Genomic DNA, 14,849 nt, shown 5'->3' on the forward strand with positions numbered 1-14,849 from the left:
TTTAAATAATGGTCAAACCTCCATAAAGAGTATGCATTTATACCAAATGTACAGAATACAAAGAAAAAGAGCAAAATTCCCAGGACTCCTTAATGTATATCAACCACAAAGTCTGAGGAGGGAGGAAACTTCACATTTACTAAAGAGGACAGTGGCTTTTATGGCTCCTAATTCTCTCTTCTGGATTTCCCAGCATAATTAACTGCCTTCTAAAGGGGAATAAAAATACCTACATTAACATTATATAAATTAGGGGATTCTGGGGAAAAGTCATGGTAGCATAGTTTTTGGATTTCATGACCACATTAAAGAGACAATAATCTAAATACCAAAGATAAAATCCATGCATATTCACAGCAAAACTCAGTGACAAGGTATCCCTACAAAGCCCAATATACAAGGAGATGGGAAGAAGCCACAAGAGCCAAAAGATATGCGTGTTACTGGCATCTCTGTCAAAGGAAAGCAGAAGGAAGGAATGGGTTGTCTGATGAATCTAAAAATAGGAAAACTACAGAACAGTCAATAGACACTAGAAACTGTAGCAGGTCAACTTAAGAATAGCAGCTGAAAGTAGGCAAGGTTTTATCCCCAAAAATAGTGAGTACAAGGGGTACAGAAACATTCTACCACTTTGAATTTGCAAAGCTGATTTATCAGGGCACCCTTCCAGTGTAGGGCCCCACAATGAGAAGAAACTTCTGGGGAGTAAAATCAATAGCGATCAGGACAGTGACAATAGAGACATGTGAAGAGAAGGTCCAGATAAAAAGTGATAGAGGGCAATAGAGATAAAAATCTCAGAAAGCAAGCCACCCTGTTCTGGCAGAACAAGAAAACAACAGAACATAGATCTCTGTTAAGTTAAAAAAACCATCTGAAGCAACCTCCTTCTAGTAAAATTTTAAGCAAACTAAGTTCACATAAACTAAGAAACAGAAAAGTATTGATGTAAAGTCCCATTGGAAGTTACTATTTCAAAAAAAGAACAAGGATTATTACAACCCTCCAGACAATGAAAGTGGGCCAGAGAGAAATGGTCACAAGATAGATAAAAATATTAATTTATTATTTTAAGTGTGCTAAAAGATATTAAGAAAAATGTTACAAGAACACAAATAATTTTAAAAGTAAAAAAAGAGGTGACAGAATTTAGAAAACAATTAGAAAGAAAAAATAGTGTCAGACATTTAAGAGTAAAATAGAAGAAATCCAAAAGCAAAAAAACTCAAATGATAATACCCTAAGAAAGAAGGCAATGGGGAAAAATTAAAAATCAAAAAGAAATGAAGGATTCAAGAAAAAGGATTAATATTGAGGAAGTTAAAGACTTCAATATGAATAAAAGGATTCCTTAAACATAACAAAGGGAACAGAAAAAATACCATTGCCTGTTCACAGTGTTATTATTCACATTAGCCAAAAGGTAAAAACAACTCAAGTGACTGTCAACAGATGAATGGATAAACAAAGTGTGGTATACACATACTTTGGGATATTATTCAGCCTTAAAAAGAAATGAAGTTCTGATACATGCATACAACATGGATGAACCTTGAAAACATTATTCTATGTGAGAAGAGAGGACAAGGAAAATAAAGGTGAGCCAAAAAGTTTATATTCAACAAAACTGACTTTAAATATAAGGGTATATTTAACTTATCAACATACAAGAACTTATTACTAATGAGAGCTCTGAGAAATCTATTAGAGATGAGCTTCAAAGACAGTGAAAAAAGACACTAGATACATACTTATAGGAACAAGATTAAATGAGGTTTAAAAGAGAGTACAATACATAATGCTACATGCTAGGATGGTGTATTTACAGTACAACAAAAACAATGGAGGGAAAATAAGGATAGGAAATGCAAATTTTTAAAAACTAATTTCAGCAATAATGGTGGTTGTGGTACTATTAATATTGTATTAATATTGTGTATCTATATTTATATTCCTACCCACTGGCAAAAGGGATAATTTGAACTTCAGTAAGGGTAAAAACTGCGAAGAACTGAAACCTATCAAATAATGTTCACATCCCAGATTCATAATGTCATTTCAAACAGGTAGCCACTGAAGATGGAAGAAAATCAATTCATTATCTTAAAAACTGGATGAACAGAAAGAAAACTGCTTGCTTCAGCAGCACATATATTAAAATTAGAACAATACAGAGAAGAGGCATGGGCCTTATACAAGGATGATGCATATTCATGAAATGTGTTTATACAATTTTTTTATATCAAGCACTGATCCTGCCTTCTGTACAAATTTACCAATACGTAAAACTGTAACACTGAGCAACCAAATAGCAAATGAGTGGAATATATGAAAAGAAAATGATAAGTATTAATAATATCACCATTTTTCAACTCCAATGAGTCGATGGATTTGAGCATCAATGGTTGTTAACATCAAAAAAGTACAAACTGACTGGCTCTTCTTTGCCTTCTCTTTCTACTCTCTTTATCCCGAGCAATTTAGCTCTAAAGCAGTCTCTCCAAGCAAAGCAGTTGTCTACAATGGCAATGGAGGCTGGCAGGGAGGGAATGTTACACTGGACCAGAGGAGATGAGCTGCCCTGTCACCAGGCAATGAAACCCAAATGGAACAAGGAGAGAATCTATACAGAGAGAAAGCATAGGGCAGGGAGTCGGAGCAGAGTAGGGACAGTGTCCAGGTGGGAGAGGGAGTGAGATGGACAACTGAGCAAGTAGGCAAATATATGTAAGCAAACATATGAAGTACAGTGGAAGTAATGTTTCTCATTATTGGAGAAAGGAGTTAGATATTGGGAAAGGGAGAAACCAGAATGAACTCCATTTAAGCACTGGAGCAGAATTGTACATATTAGTAGTCCCTCATGACTTTTAATACATAGAAGATATTGTAGTAAGTGTAAATATACATATGTAGGTTTTCCATAGCTCTTTTCCCTGAAGGGGTGGGACAAGCACAACAATGACAATGAGTATATCTTGTTATTTACATCTTCTAAACAACATTATCAGCCTTCACTAAAAGGTACCAGGGCTTCCTGGGGAAAATGGCTGATTCCAGAGCTAAGGCATTGTGCTGGTAAAACAATGAAGTCCATAAAAAATGATGAAGACATGTAAAGGGCACAGAAGATAGCTTGAAAGGGCTTCCACTGGCCAAATGAGACAATTCCACTATCAACATAAATAACCTTTTGAATAAAATAAGAAATCATGAGTACATGCTTCTCTTAAGTACAAGGTAATTCTACATAATCACAGGCTATTTTTACATTAAAGAAATTTAACAGTGCCTTTTTTTTGGTTTCATTAATCTACAATTACATGAGGAACATTATGTTTACTAGGCTCCCCCTTCACCAAGTCCCCCCAACAAACCCCATTACACTCACTGTCCATCAGCATAGTAAGATGCTGTAGAGTCACTACTTGTCTTCTCTGTATTGCACAGCCCTCCCCATGCCTCCCCCCACACTATACATGCTAATTGTAATGCTCCCTTTCTTCCCCTGCCCCTTATCCCTCCCTTCCCACCCATCCTCCCCAGTCCCTTTCCCTTTGGTAACTGTTAGTCCATTCTTGGGTTCTGTGATTCTGCTGCTCTTTTGTTCCTTCAATGTTTTCTTTGTTCTTATACTCCACAGATGAGTGAAATCATTTGGTACTTGTCTTTCTCTGCCTGGCTTATTTCACTGAGCATAATACCCTCTAGCTCCATCCATGTTGTTGCAAATGATAGGATTTGTTTTCTTCTTATAGATGAATAATATTCCATTGTGTATATGTACCACCTCTTTTTTATCCATTCATCTACTGATGCTTCCATTTCTTGGCTACTGTAAATAGTGCTGCGATAAACATAGGGGTGCATCTGTCTTTCTCAAACTGGGCTGCTGTATTCTTAGGGTAAATTCCTACAAGTGGAATTCCTGGGTCAAATGTTATTTCTATTTTGAGCTTTTTGAGGAACCTCCATATTGCTTTCCACAATGGTTGAACTAATTTACATTCCCACTAGCAGTGTAGGAGGCTTCCCCTTTCTCCACAACCTTGCCAACATTTGTTGTTGTTTGTCTTTTGGATGGTGGCGATCCTTACTGGTGTGAGGTGATACCTCATTGTGGTTTTAATTTGCATTTCTCTGATGACTAGCAATATGGAGCATCCTTTCATGTGTCTGTTGGCCATCTGAATTTCTTCTTTGGAGAACTGCCCATTTTTTAAGTGGATTATTTGCTTTTTGTTTGTTCAGGTGCATGAGCTCTTTATATATTTTGAACAGTGCCTTTTTGTTAATTGAATAGTAGTTGATACCAAATCTTTTATTAGTTTCAAGTATACAACCCAGTGGTTCAACAGTTAACCATATTATTAAATCCTCACCCCCACTAATACTGTTACTATTTGTCAACACTGGGAGATGTTTCAGAATCACTGGCTATGTTCTCCATGCTGTTATTACCGTCCCCATGAGATGACTTACATGACTGAGAATTTTTGTGCACTTTTATTCTCCTCACCCTCCCCATCCACCCACCTCAGCCCCTCCCCTATAGTAACCAACAGTTACTTCTCAGTGCCTATGAATCTACTTTCATTTTGTTCATTGTTTTATTTTTGGATTCCACAAATAAATGGAAACCATATGTTATTTGTCTTTCTCCATCTGGCTCATTTCACTTAGTGTAATACCCTCTAGGTCCATCCATGTTGTTGCAAATTGCACAAGTTTTTTTTTAATGGCTGAATAATATTACATTATGTATATGTACCACATCTTTAAATATTCATCCACTGGTGAACACTTAGACTGTTTCCATAACTTGGCTATTCTTAATAATGCAGTGATAAATGTAGGGTTGCATGTATCTTTTCAAATCAGGGACTTTGTTTTCTTCAAGTAAATTCCTAGAAGTACAATTCCTGGGTACATGGTATTTCTGCTTTCAGTTTCTTGAGGAACCTCTATACCGCTTTCCACAGTGGCTGCACCGATTTACATTCCAACTGACAGCATAGGAGGGTTCCCTTTTCTCCACATCCTTGCCAATGCTTGTTATTTCTTGTCTTTTGGATAGTGTTCATCCTAACCGGTATGAGGTGGTACCTCATTGTGGTTTTGATTTGCATTGCCCTGATGATTAGTGAGATGGAGCATCCTTTCATGTGCCTGTTGGCCTTCTGTATTTTTTCCTTGGAAAAATTGCTGTTCAGTTTTCTGTCAGTTTTTTAACTGGGTTATTTGTCTTTTGGTGTTTAGCCATGAGTTCTTTATGTATTTTGATGTTAACCCCTTTCAGATTTTGACATAGTCCCACTTGTTTACTTTTTTGTTTTTCTTGCCCAGGGAGATGTGTCCAGAAAAAAATTGAATTGCTCATACTTTTGTTTAAGAGATTTTTGCCTGTTTTCTTCTGGAGGTTTATGGTTTCATGTCTTACATTCAGGTCTTTGATCCATTTTTACTTCTGTGTATGGAGTTAGACAGTAATCCAGTTTCATTCTCTTGCACGCAGCTGTCCAGTTTTCCAACCACCAATTATTGAAGAGACTCTCTTTTCCCCACTGTATATTCATGGCTGCTTTATCATGTATTAATTGACCATATATGCATGGGTTTTTATCTGGGCTCTCTATACTGTCCCATTAATCTATGAATCTGTTTCTGTGCTGATACCATACTGTTTTGATTACTGTGGCTTTGTAGTGGAGCTTGAAGTCGGGGAGCATAACCCCCCCAGTTTTGTTTTTCTTTCTCAGGGTTGTTTTGGCTAATTGGTATATTTCATGGTTCCATATGAATTTTAGGATGACTTGCTCTAGTTTATTGAAAAATGCTGTTAGTGTTTTGATAGGGATTGCACTGAATCTGTAAATTGCTTTGGGCAGGATAGCCATTTTGACAATATTCATTCTTCCTATCCATGAGCACAGGACAGATTTCCATTTATTGGTGTCTTCTTTCTCTTAGGAGTGTCTTACAGTTCTCAGAGTACCAGCCTTTCACCTGCTTGGTTAGGTTTATTCCTAGGTATTTTATTCTCTTTGATCCAACTGTAAATAAACTGGAATTGTTCTTCTGATTTTTCTGCTAGATCGTTGTTAGTATATAGGAACACAATAGATTTGTGTATTAACTTTTTTACCTATGACTATGCTGAATTCAGTTATTAGTAATAACAGTTTTGTGTCTTTAGCATTTTCTCTGTATATAGTGTCATGTCATCTGCAAACAGTGACAGCTTTACTTCTTCCTTACCAATCTGGATGCCTTTTCTCTCTGTGTTGTCTGACTGCCATGGCTAGGACCTGTAGTACTATGTTGAATCAAGTGGTGAGAGTGGATATCCTTGTCTTGTTCCTGATCTTAGAGGAAAAGTTGTCAGCTTTTTGTTGCTGAGTATGATGTTAGCCGTGTCTTTGTCATTTATGGCCTTTTTTATATTGAGGTACATTCCCTCTATACCTGTTTTGTTGAGAGTTATCATCATGCATGGACATTAAATTCTGCCAAATGCTTTTCTGCATCTATTGAGATCATATGGTTTTTCTCCCTTTTTTTTTTTGTTAATGAATGCATCACAGCTACTGACTTATCAATATGGTAACATACTTGCATCCCTGGAATAAATCCCACTTGGTCATGATGGATGATCCTTTTGATGTATTTCTGTACTGTTTTCTAATATTATGTTGAGGATTTCTGCATATATGTTCATCAGGTATATTGGTCTATAATTTACTTTTTCTGTAATATCTTTGTCTGATTTTGGTATTAGAATGATGCTGGCCTCACAGAGTGAGTTTGGAAAATATTCCCTCCTCTTACTTTTTGGAATACTTTAAGAAGGATGGGAATTAGCTCTTCTGAACACTGCTTTAGTAATTATCTAATATCACATCCATATCTATAACCAAATTTCTCCAATTATCCCTGAAATATTCTTTATGGCTTTTTTTCTATCTAGGAGCCAGTCAAGTTTCCACTCAGTCCATTCAGTTGTCACACCTCACTAACCTCTTTTAATTTGTGTCATTTTTCTTCTTTTGTCTTTGAAAACATGGACTTTTTAAAAAAGTTCAGATAAGTTCCTCTGTAAACTTTTTCACATTCTAAATTTATCTCTTTTCTCACAATTAGATTAAGACAAAATATTTTAGCAAGAATACTTCATAGAAAAGGACATTAGTGACTGATGCTTGACATGGGGGAGGGGTTACAGTGAGTGGGAAGGGTAAGGGCAATAAAGGGGCACAGGAATTCTCAATCATAAGTTAGCTACATGGATAGTAGTAGTACAGCATGGAGAATATAGTCAATGATTCTATAACACCTTTCTATGTTGATAGTAACTGTGCTTCTAGGGGTGAGGATTTAATAATTTGTGTAACTGCTGAACCACTGTGTTGTTAAAACCAATATAAAATTGTGTTTCAATGATACAAGAAAAAATCTAAAAGAATACTTCATAGATAATGATGTAGTTTACAACACATCACATTAGAAAAACAAATGTTACAATGTTTGTGTAAGTTCTGGTGTTTTAACACGACAGGCTGATGCATCCAGGAGTTATCCAATTATTGGACATAACACTGAAGCATGAAATGGCCTGAATTAACAATCTCTGTCTTAAGGATTGAAATACAATCAAACACATCGCTTTAGAAGCAGCAAAATTCTGGGAAAAACAACTCACAATCCAATCTCTAAACTTACTGGGTTTGTCAACTAAAGTTTCTTCAGTTTCTGTATCCAAAACACATGAAAAATGTACTATTCATTTTTTAAAAGGGAGGATTAAAAATATGTAATTTGGAAATAACCCAAATACCTCATGTAGAGAATAAACTGATAACAATGATACTATGGAATACTATTCAGCATTAAAAAGGAACAAATTACTGATAAACAAAGCGAAATGGGTGAATATTTAATACACTACCAAGTTAAAGAAGTCAGACTAAAATGGTTATTAGTCCCTTACATGATAAAATGGGAAAGGTAAAACCACAGGAAAATGGGTCAGTGGGTCCTGGAGGTGACGGTAGGGAAAAAATGCTTACAGAGAGGTATAAGAGATTTTGGGGGGATGAAAGACTTTATATCTTGACTGTGATGGTGGGTACATGACTATATGCATTTGTCAAAACTTGCAAAACTGTTTTAACTAAAAAAGGCTGAGTTTTTAGAAGGAAAGGTCTAGGAAATTAAAGATGTTGGCATGAGAGGGAAGACAAGAGTATTCCTCCCAAAACCATATATTGTGTGAAACTACAGTTAATGCAACTACCCCTAAAAGAGCAACAAGAAAGAAGGCTGCACTAGACTCTAAACAGACCTCACAAACAGAGCAGACCTCACAAAACAGGGTAACGTACAAAAGCCTTGATCTGGCGGGACCTGAGCCCTTCCCCCACCCCAGCTCAAGGGAAGGAGGAAGAGAAATGAAGCGGGGAGGGGATGGAAGCCTAGAACTGCTGAACACCCAGCCCTAGAGGTCTGCTTTGGACCATAGACCTACATACTGTGGTGCTCTAGAGGTTGTTGCAGTGGGGTGCTGGGACAGGCGGAGTGCTTGAGAAACTGAGATTCTGGCCGTTTGTGGAGGATGGGAATCCACATCCAGCTGCTCCGGGACAAAGGAAAGGCTGGTGGTCTGAGACGTTTCCTAGCACCAAGAGGGCTGCTGAAGGGGCAAGATTTGCATAGAAATTGCTACACAGGAGAAGGGATAGGTGGACAGTTGTCTGGGCACACTCGGCCCAGCAGGTCGGGAACTTTGAGGAGCTTCAGGAGCTCCATCCCACTGACTGCGTAATCAGCTCAGAGGACCCCCACTGTAACACACAGCCTGCTGCACCTTCCTCCTGGCCTGCCAGCACCTGCTCACAAACTGGCAGTCACTGTACTGGCATCAGGCCAGCCACAGAGGCCCCGCCTATAACAGCTAGAGACGCCAAGCACAGAGGCTTACACCTGTGTGCTTGGTCCACCAGCTCTGACACTGGAGACATGCACTTCAGCTGGGAATCAGGGGACAGCTCTTTCCTCCCCCCAGGCACTAGCACCACTCCACGACGACCCCAAACCTCACTTTAGGGGCTAAGCAGCTCCAGAGACTAGAGCTTCTGAGCACTAGAGGGCACCACATAGAACTATGAAAAGTCAAAGGAACCTGGTTCAGACCAAAATCTCACAAACCCCAGAAAAAGGGCGAAATGAAACTGAACTCACAAATCTCCCTGAAAGAGAGTTTAAAATAAAAATCATAAAAATTCTCATGGAGGTATAGAAAAATACTCAAGAACTCAGGGATGAATTTAAGATGGAGATTCAATCATCAATAAATTCTGTATCTGAAGTGAAACATACAATGGAGGTATTTAAAAGCAAATTAGATGTAGAAGAGACGACAAATGGAATAGAAATTGAGAAGAGGAATACAAAGAAGCTGAGGCACACAGAGAAAAAAGGATGTCTAAGATTTAAAGAATATTGAGAGAAATGTATGACCAACTCAAACGGAACAATATCTGCATTATAGGGGTACCAGAGGAAGAAGAGAGGGAAAAAGGGATAGAAAGTGTTATTGAGGAGGTAACTGCTGAAACTTCCCCAATAAGGGGAAGGAGATAGTCTCTCAAACCACAGAGGTGCACAGATCTATCAACACAAGCGACTCAAAGAAGACAACATCAAGACATATAATAATTAAAATGTCAAAGATCCAGGATAAAGACAGACTTTTAAAAGCAGCCAGAGAGAAAAAAAAAAAAATTACATACAAAGGAAAACCCATCAGGCTATCATCAGATTTCTCAAAAGAAATGTTACAGGCCAAAAGGGAGTGGAATGATATATTTAATGCAATGAACCAGAAGGGCCTTGAACCAAGACTACTCTACCCAGCAAGGATATCATTTAAATTTGAAGGAGTGATTAAACAATTTTCAGATAAGCAAAAGCTGAGAGAATTTACCTCCCACAAAACACCTCTATAGTGCATTTTGGAGGGACTCCTATAGATAGATGGAAGTATTCCTAAGGCTAAATAGATGTCACCAGGGGAAATAAAACCACAGCAAAGTAGAACAGCTAATTACTAAGCAGATGCAAAATCAAATCAACTACCCCCAAAGTGAATCAATGGATAGACAAAGAGTACAGAATATGACACCTAACATATAAAGAATGGAGGAGGAAGAAAAAGGAGGAAAAAAAACCCAGAACCTTTACGTGGTGTTTGTAATAGCATATGAAGTGAATTAAACTAGACTGTTAGATGGAAAGAGAATTACCCTTGAACCTTTGGTAAGCACGAATCTAAACCCTGCAGTGGCAATAAGTACATACCTGTCGATAATCACCCTCAATGTAAATGGTCTGAATGCACCAATCAAAAGACACAGAGTCAATGAATGGATAAAAAAACAAGACCCATCTACATGCTGCGTACAAGAGACTCACTTCAAACCCAAAGACACACACAGACTGAACGTAAAGGGATGGAAAAAGACATTTCATGCAACTAATAGGGAGAAAAAAGGCAGAAGTTGCAGTACTTGTACCAGACAAATTAGACTTCAAAACAAAGAAAGTAACAAGAGACAAAGAAGGACATTACATAATGATAAAGGGGTCGGTCCAACAAGAGGATATAACTACTATAAATATCTATGCACCCAATACAGGATCATCTACATATGTGAAACAAATACTAACAGAAATAAAGGGGGACATAGAACACAATACATTCATTTCAGGAGACTTCAACACACCACTCACTCCAAAGGACAGATCAACGAGACAGAAAATAAGTAAAGAGACAGAGGCACTGAACAACGTATTAGAACAGAGGGACCTAACGGACATCTACAGAACACTCCATCCAAAAGCAACAGGATACACATTCTTCTCAAGTACACATGGAACATTTTCAACAACAGATTATATACTAGGACACAAAAATAGCCTTAGTAAATTTAAAAAGATTGAAATTGTACCGACCAGCTTCTCAGATCACAAACATATGAAACTAGAAATAAATTACACTAAGAAAATGAAGAGTGCACAAACACATGGACACTTAATAACATACTTCTAAATAATCAATGGATCAATGATCAAATAAAAACAGAGATCAAGCAATATATGAAGACAAACGACCACAATAATTCAACACCACAAAATCTGTGGGATGCAGTGAAGACAGTGCTAAGAGGGAAGCATATGGCAATACAGGCCTACCTCAGGAAGAAAGAACAATCCCAAATGAACAGTCTAAACTCACAATTAATGAAACTAGAAAAGGAAGAACAAATGAGGCCCAAAGTCAGGAGAAGGAGGGACATAATGAAGATCAGAGAAGAAATAAATACAATTGAGAATAATAAAACAATAGAAAGAATCAATAAAACCAAGAGCCGGTTCTTTGAGAAAATAAACAAAATAGATAAACCCCTGGCCAGACTTATGAAGAAAAAAAGAGAGTCCACACACATAATCAGAAATGAGAATGGAAAAATCACCACGGACACCACAGAAATACAAAGAATTATGAGAGAATACTATGAAAAACTGTATGTTAACAAACTGGATAACCTAGAAGAAATGGACAACTTTCTAGAAAAATACAACCTTCCAAGGCTGACCCAGGAAGAAACAGAAAATCTGAATAGACCAATTACCAGCAAGGAAATTGAACTGGGAATCAAAACACAACAAAATCCCCACACCAGATAGTTTCACTGCAGCATTTTATCAAACATTTAGTGAAGGCCTAATACCATCCTCCTTAAAGTTTTCCAAAGAGTAGAAGAAGAGGGAAAACTTCCAAAACTCATTCTATGAGGCCAGCATCACTCTAATACTAAAACCAGGCAAAGACACCACAAAACAAGAAAATTACAGACCAATATCCCTGATGAACATAGATGTAAAAATACTCAACAAAATATTAGCAAACCGAATTCAAAAATACATCAAAAGATCATCCATCATGATCAAGTGGGATTCATCCCAAGGATGCAAGGATGGTACAACATTCGAAAATCCATCATCATCATCCACTACATCAACAAAAAGAAGAAAAACCACATACTCATCTCTATAGATGCTGAAAAAGCATTCGACAAAATTCAACATCCATTCATGATAAAAACTCTCACCAAAATGGGTATAGAGGGCAAGTACCTTAACATAATAAAGGCCATATATGACAAACCCACAGCCAACATTATACTTAATAGTGAGAAGCTGAAAGCTTTTCCTTTAAGATCGGGAACAAGACAAGGATGCTCACCCTCCCCACTTTTATTCAACGTAGTACTGGAGGTCCTAGCCATGGCATTCAGACAACACAAAGAAATAAAAGGCATCCAGATTGGTAAGGAAGAAGTCAAACTGTCCCTGTTTGCAGATGACATATTGTATATAAAAAACCCTAAAGAATTCACTCCAAACTACTAGATCTAATATCTGAATTCAGCAAAGTTGCAGAATACAAAATTAATATAGAGAAATCTGTTGCATTCCTATACACTAATGATGAGCTAGCAGAAAGAGAAATCAGGAAAACAATTCCACTCATAATTGCATCAAAAAGAATAAAATACCTAGGAATAAACCTAACCAAGGAAGTGAAAGACCTATACTCTGAAAACTACAAGACACCCTTAAGAGAAATTAAAGAAGATACCAATAAATGGAAACACATCCCATGTTCATATATAGGAAGAATTAGTATTGTCAAAACAGCCATCCTGCTTAAAGCAATCTACAGATTCAATGTAATCTCTATCAAAATATCAAAAGCATTCCTCAACAAACTAGAACAAATAGTTCTAAAATTCATATGGAACCACAAAAGACCCCAAATAGCCAAAGTAATCCTGAGAAGGAAGAATAAAGCAGGGGAATTATGCTCCCTGACTTCAAGATTTACTACAAAGCCACAGTAATCAGGACAATTTGGTACTGGCACAAAAAGAGACCCACAGACCAATTGAACAGACTAGAGAGCCCAGATAAAAACCCAAGCATATATGGTCAATTAATATACGATAAAGGAGCCATGGATATACAATGGGGAAATGACAGCCTCTTTAAGAGCTGGTGTTGGCAAACCAGACAGCTTCATGTAATAGAATGAAACTGGTTTATTGTCTAACCCTATACACAAAAGTAAACTCAAAATGGATCAAAACCTGAATGTAAGACATGAAATCATAAAACTCTTAGAAAAAAACATAGTAAAAATCTCATGGACATAAACATGAGCAACTTCTTCATGAACATATCTCCCAGAGCAAGGGAAACAAAAGCAAAAATGAACAAGTGGGACTATATCAAACTAAAAAGCTTCTTCTGTACAGCAAAGGACACCATCAATAAAACAAAAAGACATCCTACAGTATGGGAGAATATATTTATAAATGACATATCTGATAAGTGGCTGACATCCAAAATATATAAAGAGCTCACACACCTCAACAAACAGAAAACAATAAGTCAATTAAAAAATGGGCAGAGGAGCTGAACAGACACTTCTCCAAGGAAGAAATTCAGATGGCCAATAGGTGCATGAAAAGATGCTCCACATGGCTAATCATCAGAGAAATGCAAATTAAAACCACAATGAGATATCACCTCACACCAGTAAGGATGGCCACCATCCAAAAGACAAACAACAACAAATGTTGGTGAGGATGTGGAGAAAGGGGAACTCTCCTACACTGCTGGTGGGAATGTAAATTAGTTTCAACAATAGTGGAAAGCAGTATGGAGATTCTTCAAAAAACTCAAAATAGAAATACCATTTGACCCAGGAATTCCACTCCAAGGAATTTACCCTAAGAATACAGAAGCACAGTTTGAGAAAGACATATGCACCCCTATGTTTATCGCAGCACTATTTACAATAGCCAAGAAATGGAAACAACCTAAGTTTCCAACAGTAGATGAATGGATAAAGAAGAGGTGGTACATATACACAATGGAATATTTTTCAGCCATAGGAAGGAAACAAATCCTACCATTTGCAACAACCTGGATGGAGCTTGAGAGTATTATGCTCAGTGAAATAAGCCAGGCGGAGAAAGGTAAGTATCAAATTATTTCACTCATCTGTGGAGTATAAGAACAAAGAAAAAACTGAAGGAACAAAACAGCAGCAGTCTCACAGAATCCAAGAATGGACTAACAGTTACCAAAGGGAAAGTGATTGGGGAAGATGGGTGGGAAGGGAGGGATAAGGGGAAAAGGGGGCATCACGATTAGCATGTATAATCTAAGTGGGGAGGACATGGGGAAGGCAGTATAGCACAAAGAAGACAAGTAGTGATTCTATAGTATCTTACTACGCTGATGGACAGTAACTGTAATGTGGTATGTGGTGGAGACTTGATAATAGGGGGAGTCTAGTACCTGTAATGTCTTTGTGTAATTGTACATTAATGATAGCAAAATAAAAATAAAAAAAGAAGGAAAGGTCTAGGTTTGAAAGCATAACAATTTAACTGAAGTACTAGAAAATGAAGCCCAGCACTATAGTAAGATTGTATAAAAACTTCCACCACCAGCAAGTTGTCTCTGAGGAATGCCAACCCCATCACCACCTAAAACTGAATTTCAAAAGCACGTAACTAAAACTACAGATAAAACAGCAGAATAAATACACATAAATGAAAGGAAGATTTGACAAAAGGAGAGCACTCAAAAAGCTCCCCTCCTAGAGATGACCTTTCAGGTGATATGTTTATTTATAAAAGTTCAATATGTTATTTCAATCTTTTCATTAAACATGTAGTTAGCAATTTTTAAAAAAGGCTCAGTTTTAGTGTTAT

At 37.2% G+C, this 14,849-nt stretch overlaps 1 protein-coding gene and 1 non-coding gene across 2 annotated transcripts in view; one reads left to right on the top strand and one right to left on the bottom strand.

The window, feature by feature from the left end:
* CCAR1 (cell division cycle and apoptosis regulator 1) overlaps nucleotides 1-14,849 on the bottom strand; it is a 59,433-nt gene that overhangs the window by 12,521 nt on the left and 32,063 nt on the right. The window lies entirely within an intron of this gene.
* LOC118969242 (U6 spliceosomal RNA) lies at nucleotides 2,138-2,242 on the top strand. The gene has a single exon (XR_005057188.1). It is a non-coding gene; the product is annotated as a U6 spliceosomal RNA (small nuclear RNA).

The sequence above is a fragment of the Manis javanica genome, chromosome 7 (assembly GCF_040802235.1).
Source record: "Manis javanica isolate MJ-LG chromosome 7, MJ_LKY, whole genome shotgun sequence".
Lineage (NCBI taxonomy): Eukaryota > Metazoa > Chordata > Mammalia > Pholidota > Manidae > Manis > Manis javanica.